The following is a 17566-nucleotide window of genomic DNA, read 5'->3' on the forward strand; positions in this document are numbered from 1 at the left end:
TTGAATGCCACCCTCTCCTCAAGATGGCATAGTAGAGAATGTGTGCATGTAATTGTTTTCACTAAACACTACGTATGTTCTTAATTTATTTGCACTTGAAATAGGAATGCTTTACTTTTAATAAGGTCTCAGGACACAGTTGATACAACACACTTATATTAAGTTTAAATATTCATGAAAATATTATCATACTATCTGCTACTTTTTAAGCTGAAAATAAATCATTAATGATCCATTTCCATCTTCTGAGAGTACATCAAACAGGGAGTTTGCAAAGTCAGAATGTGTATGTTTAATTGAGAGCTCAAGACACCATTGTGCTGGTGAATATCCTACAGTAGAAAACGTACAGGTCTAAATGAACTAAAATTATAATGTTTCCAGAAGTTCAAACCTGTGTAAATAAGATCAGACAAGCAGAGCCTGCAGGATGAAGAGAATGTAAGGAAAGTAACATCTTTTCTTACTTTACAAGTTTCTAATTGATGTAGCTTCACATGCCTATCTTCTAGGCCTTCCAGATAATTTTAAAATAACACTTAGTTTTAACCTCCAATTTTCAGATGGAAATAATAAAGAAAGAGAAGTTAAGTGCTAAGTTTAAAGATCTCTATCCTCCAAATATTCCCAGCACTCATCTCCCACTCACGATATAGAAATAAACAAACCTTTGAATTTTATATTGCTTATGCTTTGTCCTTTACTAATAAAGGAAATGGTTTTCAAATCTTCTGCTTGGACAATCAACTAACAAGGAAGCCCCTTAAAATCTACATATGCCCAGCTCATCAGATTCTGTCACCTCCACTACACTCCTTGGCTATACGTGGTGCTTATGCTCAAGAGATTTCCTGTGCTAACATTGCCAGCTGAGGGTGAGCTGGAGTGTTCTGCAAGCACATTGGTACTCTCTCACCCTGTAGGCAGAGTCCAACGTAGAAACAAGTCGTGCAATTAACCTTAGTGTGTTAAGGCAGTAATTTGGAGCTTGAATATACTTCCCCATGGAAATAGCCTTGCACATGGTACGTTCTAAGGCAAGGCCACAAAGCCTAGCTAGCTCACGATGAGCCAGCAGTAACATACCAAAGCATAATTTCACTGAAAATTAACCCAGTTTTCAGCTTTGTGTATGTAGAAGAATGCACTCAACTCCCAGTGGGGTCCTCAGTAATGTATGTTTCCTGAGGAAGTGACAGTGGGGAACCAAGATTCCATACGGGATGCAAAACAAAAATTTCAGGCAATATGACTTACAAATCTATTTTCCACTTCATAAAAAAAGGCAGCTAAGTCACTTGTACTCTAAATGGCTTAATTAGAGAACCAAGGGCAGTTATTGATGGAAAGACAGATCAATATTGAGGCTCACCTGCCACACTTTTGTATTTGGGGTTCTTTGTAGAGCAAGTGAGTGCATGTTGTAGACAGGTGGAGGTCAGTCATTCAAGAAGCAGTTTCCATGAGTAGGCTCCAGAGGTCCTCATCAAGGCAAAAGTAGTATGTGATGAGGGGCTCTGAATAACCCACCATCTGTACAGCGCCTTTGCCTCAGCTTGCTTCCACCTCTGACATAAGACACCTGCCTTAGAGGACCTCAGGGCTGACCTACCCATCAACAGGCCTGCAATGGCAGCTTCCGCACTGAAAATAAAAGGGTAAGATTTTAATGCCCTCTTTTCTCTTACAACACCAGAAGACTTCAAAGAGGAGGAGAAACAAAATCGTGAATGTAACGTTGATGAAATAAGTAAATATCTGTCACAAAGACACAAGTGCATATGGAGATGGTTGCCAAGTACAGTAAAACTTGAGCACCAAGTCAGATGCTGAATGAAGAGGTGCCCAGCACATCCGAAGCCAACCTGGCAAAGCACCAGCATCTCTAGAGTAGGTGGCACCTGAGAAATAAACACAGGATCCCTGCTATGCAACTGCAATTGTGGGGGGTTCCTGCTGTACAATCTCCTATAAGGTCCTTCGGCACCCACTGTGAGGGAGGCAGGGCTGAAGAAGGAATAGGCAAACCCTGCATTGCTACAGCCACTCCATGGGGTGGCCCTACACCTGCTACTCTGGGTCATACCAGGAGAAGGAAAATGAAGGCCATATGCATCCTAGGCTTCTCTGCATGCCGATCTAGGAAGAGCCTCATTAAAGATAACAAAATAGCGGGCTGGCCTCAGACTTCTGCACAGAAGGTAAGAGTGTTGGAAGACAGTGGCCTTCTGCTTGATAAGGGAAGAAGGCAGGACCTAGAACATGCATCTGTAGTTAAAGACAGCAGGGATAAATCCAAACTAGAGAATGTTCTATAAAATAACTGATCACTGCCCTTCCAAAGTGTCAAGGTCATGAGAAACTGCCGCAGACTGGGGAAGACTATGGAGAAATGAGGAGTAAACACAATAAGAAATCCTTGATAGGATCTTGATGCAGAAAACAAAGGGATATTAATTTAAAAACTGGTGAAATTCAAATGAAGTCTACAGTGAATAGTATTGTACCAAAGCTAATTTTCTGGTTTGAGTAATTGCGCTCGAGTTATGTGAAATGTTTACATTAAGGAAATCTAATGTTACAAAGTTGTAAGAACAACTTTTTTGCAAGTCTAAAATGAGTTCAAAATAAAAATTTCTAAAAGAATTAAGCAGCAGATTTGGGGAAAACTGGTCACGAATGTAGATGTTTTTGATGAGAACAGGGCTTTGGCTGATGGACCATGCACTCAGAGGAGGAGACAGGCCACACCTTTCAAGCAGAGGCAGCTCACTGATGTCCTCCTCAAGTTTCCACACCCTGCCCACCAGAGGTACGTCCGACGGCCTGGCAGAAGCTACACATCGATACAGAATGTGTAGTCACACGATGGGCCAAGGAGATGGAAGCCAGAGAAAAGAAAAGCAAAATGACAAGAGTTCAATTATTTTAAAGTTCTGAAGGCAAAGAACATGAGGAACAGAACCATCAAGCATGAGGTTAAGAAGCTTCAAGACTGGGCACAGTGGCTCAGGCCTGTCATTCCAGCACTTTGGGAGGCTGAGGCAGGTGGATCACAAGGTCAGGAGTTCGAGACCAGCCTGGCCGTCATGGAGAAACCCTGTGTCTACCAAAATTACAAAAATTAGCCGGGCGTAGCAGTGGGTGCCTGTAGTCCCAACTACTCAGGAAGCTGAGGCAGAGAAGTGCTTGAATCTGGGAGGTGGAGGTTGCAGTGAGCTGAGATTATACCATTGCACTCCAGCCTGGGCAACAGAGCACAACTCCATCTCAGAAAAAAAAAAAAAAAAAAAAAAAAAAAAAAAAAGCTTCGAAAGGCATCTCTCCTGAAAGCTTCTCCAAAAAGCCAAGATGACAGACCTCGATCATTTTAAAGTTATGAAGGCAAAGAAAAGGAGGAACAGAATCATCACGAGTAAAGTCAAGAAGCTTCAAAAGGCAGCTCTCCTGAAAGCTTCTCCTAAAAAAAACACCTGCTGCTAAGGGGTACAGCTGCTGCTGCAGCTGCTGCTGAAGTTCCAGTGAAAAAGATGACCGCTGCGGGTAAGAAGGCTCCAGTCCAGAAGGTTCCTCCCAAGAAAGCCACAGGCCAGAAGGCAGCACCTGCTCCAAATCTCAGAGGAGTCAAAAAGCTCCAGCTCCTAAAATAGAAGAAACACCTGCCAAGTAGAGTGAGAAGATGATTATATCCACAGAGACACCGGCTCCAAAAGCTCAGAAGGGTCAGAAAGTTCCAGCTCTGGCCAGGTGCATTGGCTCACACCTGTCACCCCAGCACTTTGGGAGGCCGAGATGACTGGATCACGAGGTCAGGAGTTCAAGACCAGCCTGGCCAACATGATGAAACCCCCATCTCTACTAAAAATACAAAATTAGCCAGGTGTGGTGGCAGGTGCCTGTAATCCCAGCTACTTGGGAGGCTGAGGCAGGAGAATCACTTGAACCCGGGAGGCAGAGGTTGCAGTGAGCCGAGATCATGCCATTACACTCCAGCCTGGACGACAGAGTGAGACTCCATCTCAAAAAAACAAAACAATAACAAAAAAGGGTCCAGCCCTACAATAGAAGAAACACCTGCCACAGAGGCTCCCGCTCCAAAGATATTGGACAAGAAAGCATAAGAGGCAATTATAAAAAGTAATAAAGGTTCTTTTTGACATGCTGGCAAATCTAAAAAATAATAATAATAAAAATAATAAAATATTAGGAAAACATGACAGTTTTATGACCTGCTTTTTCTTCTTTTAGAACTATATTAAAAATATGTTTGTGTGTTAAAAAAGAAAACCAGAGAATGTGCTTCAAAAATAAGAAACATTCCTTATGACCCTGGCAGGTGTGAGTGAAGCTACTGGCACTCAACCGCTATGCAAGGGCTGAATTGTGAGGTGGGAGAGACTCCTGTTTTGTCTTTATAAAAAGGATTGACTGGGTGCAGTGGCTCACGCCTGTGATCCCAGCATTTTGGGAGGCAGAGGTGGGCGGATTGCCTGAGGTCAGGAGTTCGAGACCAGCCTGGCCAACATGGTGAAACCCTGTCTCTACTAAAAATACAAAAATTAGCAGTGTGTGGTGGTGGGCACCTGTGGTCCCAGCTACTCGGGAGGCTGAGGCGGGAGAATCGCTTGAGCCCACGAGGCGGAGGTTGTAGTGAGCCGAGATCGCATCATTGCACTCCAGGCTAGGTGACAGAGCGACATTCCATCTCAGGAAAAAAAAAAAAAAAAAGGATCAGGGCATTTTTCCCTCCTTAAGCTCAGGTAGGGCTCAGTAAGTTACCCTATCTGTATGTGCACACATCTGTCTACTTATAAAATGTTGCCATTGCATTCATCAAACCGTTATTGGATTTCTCTTGATTTTTATGTTTAGACAACAGGGTCTTTCTTTGTCCCCCAGGCTGGAGTGCAGAGACTCAATCACAGTTCACTGCAGCCTTGACCTCCTGGGCTCCGGCCCTCCTCCCACCTCAACCTCCCGGGTAGCTCAGATTACAGGCTCATGCCGTCATGCCCACCTAATTTTTCAAAGTTTTTGTGGAGATGGGGTCTTGCTATGTTGGCCGGGCTGGTCTCGAAATCCTGGGGTCATGCGATCCTTGTGCCTTGCCTTGGCTTCCCAAAGTGCTGGGATTGCAGGCATGAACCACCACGACCTGCCACTTCTACCTGTCTTTACCTGCACCTGTTTCTTAAGATATTGTGTTTATTGCAGATTTGTGACAATCTTCTTGACTTTTCAAAATCATTGCAATAAATTCTTACTTGTCTCACTGAAAAAAAAAAAGAATTAAGCAGCAGATACATATATGCAGGAAATCAAATAATATGGTTCCCATGAGCTCTTCTAGAATAAATATTAGAAGAACTTAAGCCAATAAATAGTTGAGGAGAAATTGTGACAGAAGAATAGTAAGTTCTTTAGCACTGGATCCCTTAAGTATAGGATTGGGGTTAAACAAGCACATGGTTATAAAGCAGAAGGCAAATATTGTTTAAAATTACAAACTGTGCAGACCTATGAATATAGTTATAACTATTAAAGGATGGGAGTGATGGTCAGCTATGAGAAGCAATAAAAATATGATGATATAATAATGTTTAAAGAAGGGCTTCAAAAGGTATTTCTTGAAACTGGTAAATCAGTTAACAGAAGTATCCATAGTTTAAAAAAGAAAGCACTTGGAAAACTAATGATAACGATAGCATAAAAATTGTTGGTGGGAAAAAGAGGCAAAGTGGCAAAAAGTGAAAATATGCCAATTTCATTCTTGCTTACAGTGGGTAATAAATAGATGCTGCCCAATACATAGAGTATTAAGTATATTACAAAAGCTAGTTATGATATTACCACTAAATGCCTTAAACAAGACTTTCCAAATTACAATAATGAACATATCTAAAATAAGGAGAAATTTTAAAAAACATAAACAGAAATTATAATAATATAAATGCAGCATTGTTTTATAATAGCAAAAGACTGAGAAAGTCGATCCATGGGGGAATAGTTAAATCAATTGTGATAAAGAAGAACACAATGCAGTCATTTTTAAAAATAAGACCAGTCTCTACAGTGAAGTGGAATGATATCTAAGATTTATTAAGAAGAAAAAGAGAGGTCAGAACAGTTTGTGTAGCAAATTAAGAAAAGTAAAAAAGGTTGGGTACAGTGGCTCATGCCTGTAATCCCAAAACTTTAGGAGGCCGAACTGGGTGAATCATCTGAGATCAGGAGTTTGAGACCAGCCTGGCAAACATAGTGAAACCCTGTCTCTACTAAAAGATACAAAAATTAGCTGGGCGTGGTGGCACATACCTATAGTCCCAGCTACTCAGGAGGCCGAGGCAGTAGAATTGCTTGAACCTGGGAGGCGGAGGTTGCAGTGAGTCAAGATCGTGCCACTGCACTCCAGCCTGGATAACAGAGTGAGACTCCATCTGAAATAAATAAATAAATAAATAAATAAATAATAACAACATTTAAAAACCCTGTGTAGATGTGTGCATGTGTGTTTCTGTGCTTGTACCTTGAAAGGATACACAAGAAACTAATAGCAGGGGTTTTATCTGCGGGAAGGAGTGAGTAAGAGGACATGGGTAGAATAAGGGCTTTCTTCTCACTCTAGATAACTTTTTGTGTCTTATTCTTGTATTATGTAAACTTATTACCTATTCAATTATGTAAGTTATTATATAAATGTATTATCTATTAAAACAATAGCTTTGTAATCGTTGGTAAATAGATGGATACATAGACGGTAGATAAATGATAGCTAGAGATAGGCAGACAGATAGATAATAGAACTAGTCACCAGAAAAAGTGCTTACAATAAAGCTCAAGAAAATACTAATTCCCAGAATTAATTTATTACCTACAAAATTGCGTCAGTAGCAGCAGCTTCCTTAATTGGCAAACTCTGGCTCCTGGAGAGAGGCAAAGTTCTCTAGCAGGGTGCACACAGTAGGACTTTTGCCTATACCCAGGTCCTTGTAGAACAAGTTGGAAACTGTTCCCATAAACAGAAGGGGTCTTCTTATAACCTTTCCCAAGGCTGGGGACTTCATCATTAAAACTACGGAATCAAATATGCCATTCAGGGGCATAGCTCGGGAAAGAGGGTTGAATGTGGCTCCATTCCTATCTTTAGGAACATAGAAATGTCGGTGGTTCTGACAGTGTGGTGGAGGGTGGGGAAGGGATTGTTTCTCTTTGCAGCAGGTTAGGTTGAAGCTGCCTGGAGCACGGACATCCAGATGAGAATGCTCCCTAATCAGTTAAACTTAGCATTCCATATCTCAAAGTGAGGTCTGGCCAGGAGAGACAGAGTGTGTAAACAGCAGTACACAGCTTTCATTTCAGCCTTGGGAAAGGACAAAATTGATAGTGGGATATGCAGACTGAGGAGGGAAGAAGCAGGAGGAAGAGGGAAAAACGTGAAAGCAACCCTAAACGTAAAGGCTGGGCAGAGGAGGAAGAGCAAAGAAGAAACTAAGGAGAAGCTAAACAGCCCAGGGATTTTACAGCATCTAAGGAAAAATAACATTTCAATTCCTTCAGGAAGCTTAGCTGAGCCCAGGAGAGATGCAGGGTGGAAGCTGGAGGAGGAAGTAGAGGTCAAAGAGGACGGAGGAGACTAGTACAGTAACATGTGAATGAAAGGATCCAGTAGAAAGGGAGAAGGTGAAGAGGCAGGAAGGTGAGAAGATGGATGATGCTCCTAACCAGCAGGGAGAAGCTGGACTCGGCACCTAAGAGGAGAGTTAAGCCTGGGACAGGTTCGGGACCACCTCTTTCATCATAACCAAGGGGAAGAAGGCAAGAATGGGCTCAGCTGCAAATAAGCTTTCAGGGCAGTGGCATGTAGGAGAGGCAGTTTTGACTGAGAATGTTGATGTCTATTTTCTCATTGAAGTAGAAAGTGAGTCATCTACTACCACTGAGGGGAGAAGTGGCAGGGTTGGAGGTATTTTTTAAAAGAGTACATGAGGTATTATTAGGACTTTTTTGTAGAATAACAAATTGCCAACTTAAAACTTTTGTAGAAAAAATTGGAATCTCATAATTTGTAGAGGCAAAAGTCTGCTGGGTCATGTGGATTTTGTCTTTTTTCAATATTACTCACCAGCCAAGATGTAGATATTTTAAAATGATTGAGGTTGGGAGTCGGGAGTCAACTGTGCTGCTCCAGAGTGAGTACCGGGGAGGGATACACAGGAGTGGGTTATGATATGTGTGAGTGGTTGGAATGACACAATGGAATTGAGGCTAGAAAGAGAAGGGAAAAAAAGACAGAAGAAAGCTGATGAATAGAGGCAGAGAGGTCAAGTGTCTGAAGTGTCAGACAGACAGAGAAACACATATATAAAAAGCTAAGCAGATTGAAGGTCAAAGAGTAGATACAAATTTTCAACAAATGATCAATAAAACTGTAAGAGCTGCTTCTGCATATTTTAAAATGCAAACCAAAACAGTCTCAGCTCTCAGATTGGCAACAAATTTAAGTTTGATAATGAAGAACCCAGTAGGTTGAGGATATGGAGAAATGAGTACCTTTCTATACAGTTAACAGAACCACGAATTGGCATTAAACTTCTACAACTGGTAATTAACAATATCTACCAAAATTACAAGTGACCATTCTGCCTGAGCAGGAAGTTTCATGGTAAAAAATTAGTCTAATGAGATACTTTGACAAGTTTTCCAAAATGCATGTAAGAGACATTCCTTCATTATGTGTTCATTCATTCCACAATTATTTATTTGGCAACTATAGTGTTTAGGGTAATGATTATCAAAATGTAATTTTAAAAAATGAAAACCATGACTCTTAAACAAACATAAACACATGTCACACATTTTATTCAACTCATTAATTATTGAGACAAACAATAATATGGTAAAGCTGACTCAAAGGAAACTTTGAGGAAAGGAGATTTATATGGTCCTTTAAGAAGAGAATGTCAGAATAAAATTGCTACAATAGGCTGGGCACGGTGGCTGACGCCTGTAATCCTAGCACTTTGGGAGGACAAGGTGGGTGGATCATGAGGTCCAGAGATGGAGACCATCCTGACTAACACAGTTGAAACCCCATCTCTAAAAAAAAGTGCAAAAAAAAGAGAAAAATATTAGTCAGGTGTGGTGGCATGTGCCTGTAGTCCCAGCTACTCGGGAGGCTGAGGCAAGAGAATTGCTTGCACCCAGGAGGTGGAGGTTGCAGTGAGCCGAGATTGCGCCACAGCACTCCAGCCTGGGCAACAGAGTGAGACCCTGTCTCAAAACAAACAAACAAACAAAAGATTGCTAGAATATGCACAAACTGTTTAAGTTGTGCAAGAAAAAAAAAAAAAACAGTAACCTTTGAAGTTATCTTTTCCATGGGACAGAAATTATTTGCATCTTGACTGAACACAATCAATACATTAATATAGGTCTTTATAGAGTCTGAGATCTTAATTAATAGTAAAGAGCAAAGTCAGACAGTGATACATTCTGTTAGAAGATTAAATGATTTCTAGCTGAGTTTGTTAAATAATACCCCAGTATGACTTTGAAAGAATATGTCACATGCTATTGCACTTATTTACAAATCCCTATCATTTTTCTTAGTATAACCTATGTGCTTGGGATACAGCAATGAAGGCAAACACATTTTTTGCTTTCCTGGAGCTCGCAGTATCTACAAAAGGAAAAAAATAAAAATAAAAGCAGAAAAGGGGATAAGAAATAAGGGGTTTCAATCCAGCAGATGGTTATATAAGATATGGTGCATACATTCAATACATCAAAATAATAAATTAGGAGACCATTAGGCTGAGAATGCTCCTGTGCCTACATTAGCAAACCAAAACCCAATGCAATATAAACGGTAAACTGAAACTAAAGCTTAGTTCATCAGAAACTGCCAACAAACCTCTAACTATGGACTGTCCACTTTTATCAATCAAATATTCTCTTCACCTTGCTTCCCTGGACACATTATAAAAGCTTTTCCCTCACACCCCCTCAGTGGAGGACTGAACCTCTTGCAGTCTGGTGCTGCCCAATTCATGAGTTGCTGATTGCTCAAATAAACTCATTAGTATTTGAATGTACCTAAGTTTATCTTTTAACCAATGGAATATGATAAATTCTATATAACCTCTGAAAAGACTAAAATTGGTCTGTAACTGTTGATACCCAGAGGGTTAAGAAGCAAGTTGGCTTTGTGGGTTTTTTCTTTTCCACAAGAATAAGGACTTTACCTTTTGGGCTGAAGGCAGTACTCAGAAGCTACACTAGCCGTATCTCTACTTCATCCCAAGGGAAGTGGGAGGTGGAGGAAAAAGTAACAATTTCATATGACAGTTGCTGGGAAAGTTGGGTCATTGCAGTTAGGATGAAATGAAGTCTTTCTGCCTGGGAATAGAAGTTTGAAAGGGTATACTGAAAACATTTGGAAAGAGGGAGGGAAAAATTAGGAGTTTGAGTGTTAGAGCAAAAGCATAGAGCATATGGAAATTAAGGGGAAGAAAGAGTCTAGAGGAGCCACCCAGGGTTGACATTGTGAGAATGACTAAAGACATTGAATCATGATGAGATGACCTGACTCCATTTCTCCAAAGAATTAATCAACTTCCAGTTTTCATTTCAACATAAAAAGAGGCTCGAAGTTATCATTCCTGTCCTTACAATAAGAAAAAGCTAGGCAAACTGAAAATCAATTACTTTCCTTGTACCTATCAAAAAACTGAACTCATTGGGAAAACTGTCACTCCAGCATCTGGAGAATCAGGTGAATCTTGGAGAAATACAGCCACCCAGATCGTCTTACCTAGAAGCAAAAGCCACGGAGTTATAAACTGGTAGAAACAGTTAAATGGTGATGTTGATGAATTGCTGGAGGCTGAATATGGTCTATTGAGAGTGAAAAACTCCTAGAGGCTAAAGTCTTAAGGGAATCCTCCTCACTCCTCTGGGTTTTCTCTGCAGGAATTCCACCAGGTTCTTATAGTGGGAAGTTTTTTTTTCTTTTTCTTTTTTCTTTTTTTTTTTTTTTTTTTTGAGATAGAGTCTCACTCTTGTGGCCCAGGTTAGAATGCAGTGGTGTAATCTCAGCTCACTGCAACCTCCACCTCCCAGGTTCAAGCAATTCTCCTGCCTCAGCCTCCCAAGTAGCTGGGATTACAGGCGCCTGCCACCACGCCCAGCTAATTTTTGCATTTTTAGTAGAGATGGGTTTTCACTATGTTGGCCAGGCTGGTCTTGAACTCCTGACCTCAGGTGATCTGCCCACCTCAGCCTCCTAAAGTGCTGGGATTACAGGCATGAGCCACTGTGCCCAGTGAGGAAATTTCTTAAAATACCAACTTTGATTCTAGCAGAGGATAGGAAGATTAACCACTTAATTTTTCTCTATAACAAAGGCCTACTGTCCAAGTAAAGAGTCTTTGTAAAGTCTCAATCCTGAAACCTAAGTTTAGCTGGACAAAGAGGATTCCTTCCAACTCCAGGACTTCAAGGAAATAGATTGGGAACACTACAATCAGGGAGGAAAGGGGATGGGGAATATAAAGGCTAAACCACTGCAGAAACACTTAGGAAAGTCACAGACCAGAACCCCAGACCCTCAAAAGACTGAGACTTAATCAGAAAACTATAGAATGCTCTCTTTCCCCTACTCCTTACTACCATGCCAATAGGCCAATACAAAGACAGTTGATTTCAGCTGAATGAGCTGCAAGATGCAGAATCTCTCTGAGGAGGAGGACTTAGAGAAGCCCGAAGTGAGGAGAAGAGACAAAAACACAAATTCTAGTGGAATTTGACACATGTGGTACCTATAGCTACAATAAACATTAAGCATAGATTAACATAAATCCTCACATGAAAGGCTTATTTATTTCAGCTCTTCATACCCAATACAACATGCTTACTTTTCAGCAAGAAATGAAAAGACATTCTAAAAGACAGAAAGAATATACACACACACACACACACAGTGTCTGAAGAGACAAATCATCAGAACCAGATGCAGATGTTACACAGCTGTTGGAATTCTTGGACAGAAAATTTAAAATAACAATGACTAACATGTTAAAGGTGCTCATGGAAAAAATAAGTAACATGCAAGAACAGATGGAAATTGTAAGCAGAGAGATAAAAATGCCAAGAAAAAAAGCAAAAGAAAATGCTAGAATTCAAAAATACCATAACAGAAATAAAGAATGCCTTAGATGACTCACCAGTTGACTGGACATGGCCAAGAAAAGAATCAGTGAACTTCAATAAAACTTCTCAAACTGAAATGCAAAGAGAAAAAAGAATGGAGGAAAAAAAAAAAAAAAGAATGAAATATCCAGTAACTGTGGCCAGTATCAAAAGGTGTATCATAGGCTGGGTGCTGTGGCTCATGCCTGTAATCCCAGCACTTTGGGAGATTGAAGTGGGCGGATCACTTGAAGTCAGGAGTTGTGATCAGCCTGGCCAACATGGCGAAACCCCATCTCTACTAAAAATACAAAATGTAACCAGGCGTGGTGATGCGTGTCTGTAATCCTAGCTAGCTACTCAGTAAGTTAAGGCATGAGAATCACTTGAACGCAGGAGGTGGAGGTTGCAGTGAGCCAAGATCATGCCACCACACTCCAGCCTGGGTGGCAGAGTGAAACTGTCTCAAACAAACAAACAAACAAACAAAAAGTATATGATAAACACAATTTAAATGCCTTAAGAAGAAGAAACAGAAAATGGAACAGAAGAAATATTTCAAGTAATAATGGTTGAGAACATTTCAAAATTAATGACAGACACCACCACATACACAGATCCAGGGAGCTCAGAGAACACCAGGCAGGATAAGTACGAAGAAAAATCATACAGTTATATCATATTTAAGACCATTTATCCCAGAAGTCACCTGGTAAGTGAGTAGGTGGTGGCAATTAAACAGTCTGAAAGTACTTGTAGGCATTTTAAGTGATGTTTGACACTTCAATTCTTCTCTCTTTTTCACCTTCCACATCAAATTGGTCACAAAATTCTATCAAATTATCTCAGAAAATACCTTTCAATTCCAGCATCTCCTTTATCTTCCTATTACAAGTGCCTGAGTCCAAGGCCTCATCATCTGTTACTTGGAACTAACACAACAGTCTATCTGTCACCAATTTCTTCCCTACATATGGAAGACAGAGTTGTTCAAAAGACCCAGCTGCCTCTCTCATAGCTGCAAATTGAAACCCAAATTCTGCTGAAAATCTGGCTACAAGTGACCTTTTTAGATTCATTTCCACTACTCACCTTCATGCACCCAAATTGAACATAGCTCCTCACTCTCTGGGCTGTAATACAGATTATTCCCTGTTCCTGGAACACTTCTCATCCCATTCTTCATCTGTCAATCTTCATTCATCTTTTATCATCCAATTTAAATATCTCCTTCTCAGTGAGTCTTTCCCATATCTTCATAGCTAAATCAGGTGCTGGGTAATACTGCACCTTTACAGTATGTTGTTAGTAACTTGTCAAAGTAGTTACCATGTTACATTATCATTTACTTTTTGACATGTTGATGTGCGGTCCTAGAACATGAGCTCTGCAAGGACAGAGTCATACCATGCAGTAGGCACTACATAAATGTGTTACATGAAATGAAAAGATGAGATGATTTTTGGAAAGATCCTGACACTCAAAGACATTGATGGTGAAGATACAGAAGGAAATTTTCTAAACATAAAGAAAACCAATTGAGAGACAGTTATGGGCATTTCATTTAACAACCAATTTGGAAACAACAAGCTGTTGTTGTGCTGGCCAGGAAGGCCAGTGATTGTGGCATTTTATATTTCACTTGCATGAGAAAAAGCAGGTCCCTAATATGCAATGCTATATCAGAGATTTCTTCAATAAAGCAAAGTCTTGGGACTCTCCCGGTAGTATGTTCCTTCTTTCAGGGTTCACACCACCCACCCTGTCATAACAGGAAAAGCTCAGTGCCCTGTGCAACACCCAACATCCCAACTTTTGATAGCCATGAATCATTTAAAAAACTCTCTTAATAAATATTAAAATAATACATTCTAAAAAATATCAAAACTTTTGTTTTTAGAAAATTTTTAACGTTAAAAATTTATTTTTAACGTTAAAAATTTAAATAATTTTTAGCAACTGAGGGGTTAATTTATTTTTAAATATTACCTATTTTACTTTGTTTTGGCTCAAACTCAGGGTGTAAACCCAATTATAATCATTTGAACTTTCTCAGGTCAAGTCCCTGGCAGCCCTGAATGCTTCTGATGTGTGCCTCTCTAGGCTTCCTCAAAGTTCTTCCACAGTGCCAGTCATCACCAACGTGGCAGTGCACAGCTGCAGCCACAGATCAGAATGGGAAGGCACAAGTGCGGCCTCCTAAGCTGGGCCCAGGGCCTCGTCAAGAGTGAGGCAGCTCTCCTAGGGAGATCATGGTGTTAGGCTCTCAACCCCTCCCTTTCCTCATTGCAGGGCTTCTGGACTTGCTGTCTACAGATGTCAACATGATCTGTGGATAGAACTGAATTGCACCATCATTGGCATTCTTTGAATTTGATTTCAGAGTTTAGAAACATCATCCTTGAGAAAGGGTCCAGGGCATGAAAAAGGCTGCAAAGTCCTGCAAGTTTTCTTTACTAAAGAACTGTATTTTGGGGGGATCTGGATCCCCTGAAATACAATGCAAATTTTATCATATGTGCATTCTTCTGTAAAGTATCAGGGCTTTCGCCAGCACAAAATGGGGTCCAGCAAGCCACAAAGTTAATCCCACTGCTCCAAGGTGAGTTTTGTTCAACCCAACGGGTTTTCAGTTAGTTTCTTTAGGCATCTCAAACATGTCTTTCCACCCAGTTTCTGTAAACATGCACAATTTATTTTAATTTCTTTTAGACCTACAGGAAAAGCAGTTAATAATTGATCTGCGTGTTAACTACTCATGCCTTTTATTTAAATCCACTAGGCCCAGATTGGGGCTTACATTGTCAACTCAGTGCTTCAGGTAGCCCTACATATACGACATCCCTGCCCCATGGGCAGAACAAGTCATTTTGTGTCAGGAAATTTTACAATTTACCAATACTTCCACAAACGCTATGCCATCTCATTTTTACAGTAAGCCTTTAAGGTAAGAGTTAGTCCCCTCCCCTAACCTCCCAGTTTCACAGTGGTGGAATTTAAAGCAAGTTCCAGCCTTTGCCTGATGCAGCAGGAGAGCCCTGCAAGGGGGCAAGACTTTATACCCACTCCCACCTTATATCTCCATCACTGGTCACTGACAGTGAGCCACCTGGGGAGTGTGATGAGGGCATACTCCCAGGTGTGTTGAGTAGCTCTTTGGTCTAGGGCACACTGGGTCCAGGAGCTTGAGAACAGGTCTCCAAAGAGTCACAGGTGCCAATCATTAGAAGCCAAAGCACACAGAAGCTTAGGGGCTGGGTGCAAAGATAGAGTGAAAGGGATTCAGGAGGATTTAGGTGGAGCATTGACAGTACTGCTGCAAGAAGACTGTTTCCCCCAGACAAACCTGAAATTAGATATAGGTGTTCAAACTTAAAATATCACTATTGTGTTGAGCCCTCCATTGTCTAGAAACCTTGATTTTTTAGAATATTCCTGCTATCCTATTAACCAGAGCATATAGTTGAAACCTAATTGCCACTCACTCTGTGCAGACTCTATTACAAACCTACACAAAGTCACCTAATAAATCTCAAAAGATACAATAACAAGCCCTGCTAAATTGATTGCTAAAAATAATAATAATAGGTAACATTCTTTGTTAATTCACTGTTGGTAACTGTGGCTTCCTTCAATGTGACACAGGATGGGACAGAAGGAGAGACTGATGCCTACTGAAAGAATGACTTGAATAGAATATCTAAAGTAAGATGTATTCACAGGAAATGAAGTTTCATTAGCTTAGATGCCTCCATATGGAACTACTTGTTGGGTCAAGAGCTTTCCAGAAAACCATATGAAACCCTGGGAAATGTCTGTTTTGGACACAAGAATTCCCAAGGGATTTTATGGATTCAAATCTTTGTTATGGAAAAAGAAACTTTGAGCTTCGCCTGGGAAGTCTGAATTCTGGGAGACATGCCAAACTCAAAGCTGACGTGATTTGCAATAACCTACTTAATCAACCGTAAAAATCAAGGCTTTATCTTTTTTTTGAGATAATCACACACTGTAATTTTGAATAGTAAGACTTACTGTGAGAAAACCATGTGTTTTAACTAGGGTATATGTTTGTTTAAAAGACTGACTACTAAATGTAAGAATTTCAGCCAAGAATTTTCCTTGTACACAAATATCCAATAAACTGGTGTTTTCAGATTCCATTTGTCCATATTTTTAAAAGATAAAGTGACTTCAGAGACCTTTCATGACTTGAAGTTGGCTTTGGTAATTATAAAATCATCTTTCTAAATAAAAGAAATTACTTTCGCTGACAAAAGTCAGAAACTCACTCATTTATGTGCAGCATGAAGCTGAATTTTTATGTAAACAAATCAGAATTCTGAAACTGGGACACAGGCAGTTTCATTTTTACTAGCATGGCTCTGAGACTATTATTTCTCTTAAATAATCAGAATTTTGACCTTTTAATTTCAATGCAGACTATCTGGGAGAGTAAACTCTACTTTTCCAAAGGGCCTAGCAAAGCAGTTTTGAGGGTCTGGCAGGAAAAGAGGATAAAATTAAAGGGAGAAACAGATCAGAAATGTCAATACCAAATGAAATAGTGAAGCAAGTCGAAAGTAAAGTTGAGCCCTGGGGCCTTTCTGTTTTCCACTTGTGACCCCTCCCTTCTGAAATATTAATTCGTTGAAGCTGCTCAGGATTTCTCAATAGATCCCATGCAGATAGCTCAGCAGAATAACATACAGAGCTTTAAAAATTAAATAAAAGTTACTGAGACTTCAGGTTCCCAAAATGTGTTCTAGGTACCCCAGGAGACCCTGAGATACTATCAGAGGGCTACAAGGACAAAATTCTTTTCATAATAATACTAAGATGGTATCTGTCTTTTTTACACTTTTTTCCCTTAAGTGTGAAGTAGAGTTTTCCAGAGGTTATATAATGTTTGACATCATAAGAGATGAAAATGCATAAGCAGGTAAGATTATCTTCTCTTGTTAGACATTAAAGAGATTTGAAAAATGTGAAGGATTGCCACTCTTGTCACATCTATTTTTCTTTAAAATATAGTTATTGTCCGTAAAAGTTTAAGACAATGTATAACGTTTATTATATCATAAATGGAAATAAATACATATTCTTAACATTTCTCAGATTTACTTTGGAATATGGTAAATATTAATAGATACAATCCACATAATCAGTAGAACCCTGGACCTTTAATAATTTTTGAAGAGTGTCAAAATGGTCTTAAATGTTTCATAACTCTCCTAATGAAAAAACTAAGACGTTTTGTAAAAGGTAAACTACAGTTTTAGATGCAATACAAGCTAACATAGTAATAGGTGATTGTAGGGCTCAAAAACAAAGTAGAATCCCGGATTCCCATAGGCAACCAAGTACCAAAGCCAGC

General features: G+C 40.0%; 1 pseudogene; it reads left to right on the forward strand.

Moving 5' to 3' along the window:
• The first annotated feature begins 1629 nt into the window (after positions 1-1629).
• Positions 1630-4121, forward strand: LOC100430102 (large ribosomal subunit protein eL14-like; annotated as a pseudogene).
• Positions 4122-17566: the final 13445 nt, after the last annotated feature.

The sequence above is a fragment of the Macaca mulatta genome, chromosome 8, assembly GCF_049350105.2.
Source record: "Macaca mulatta isolate MMU2019108-1 chromosome 8, T2T-MMU8v2.0, whole genome shotgun sequence".
In the NCBI taxonomy this organism is placed as follows: domain Eukaryota; kingdom Metazoa; phylum Chordata; class Mammalia; order Primates; family Cercopithecidae; genus Macaca; species Macaca mulatta.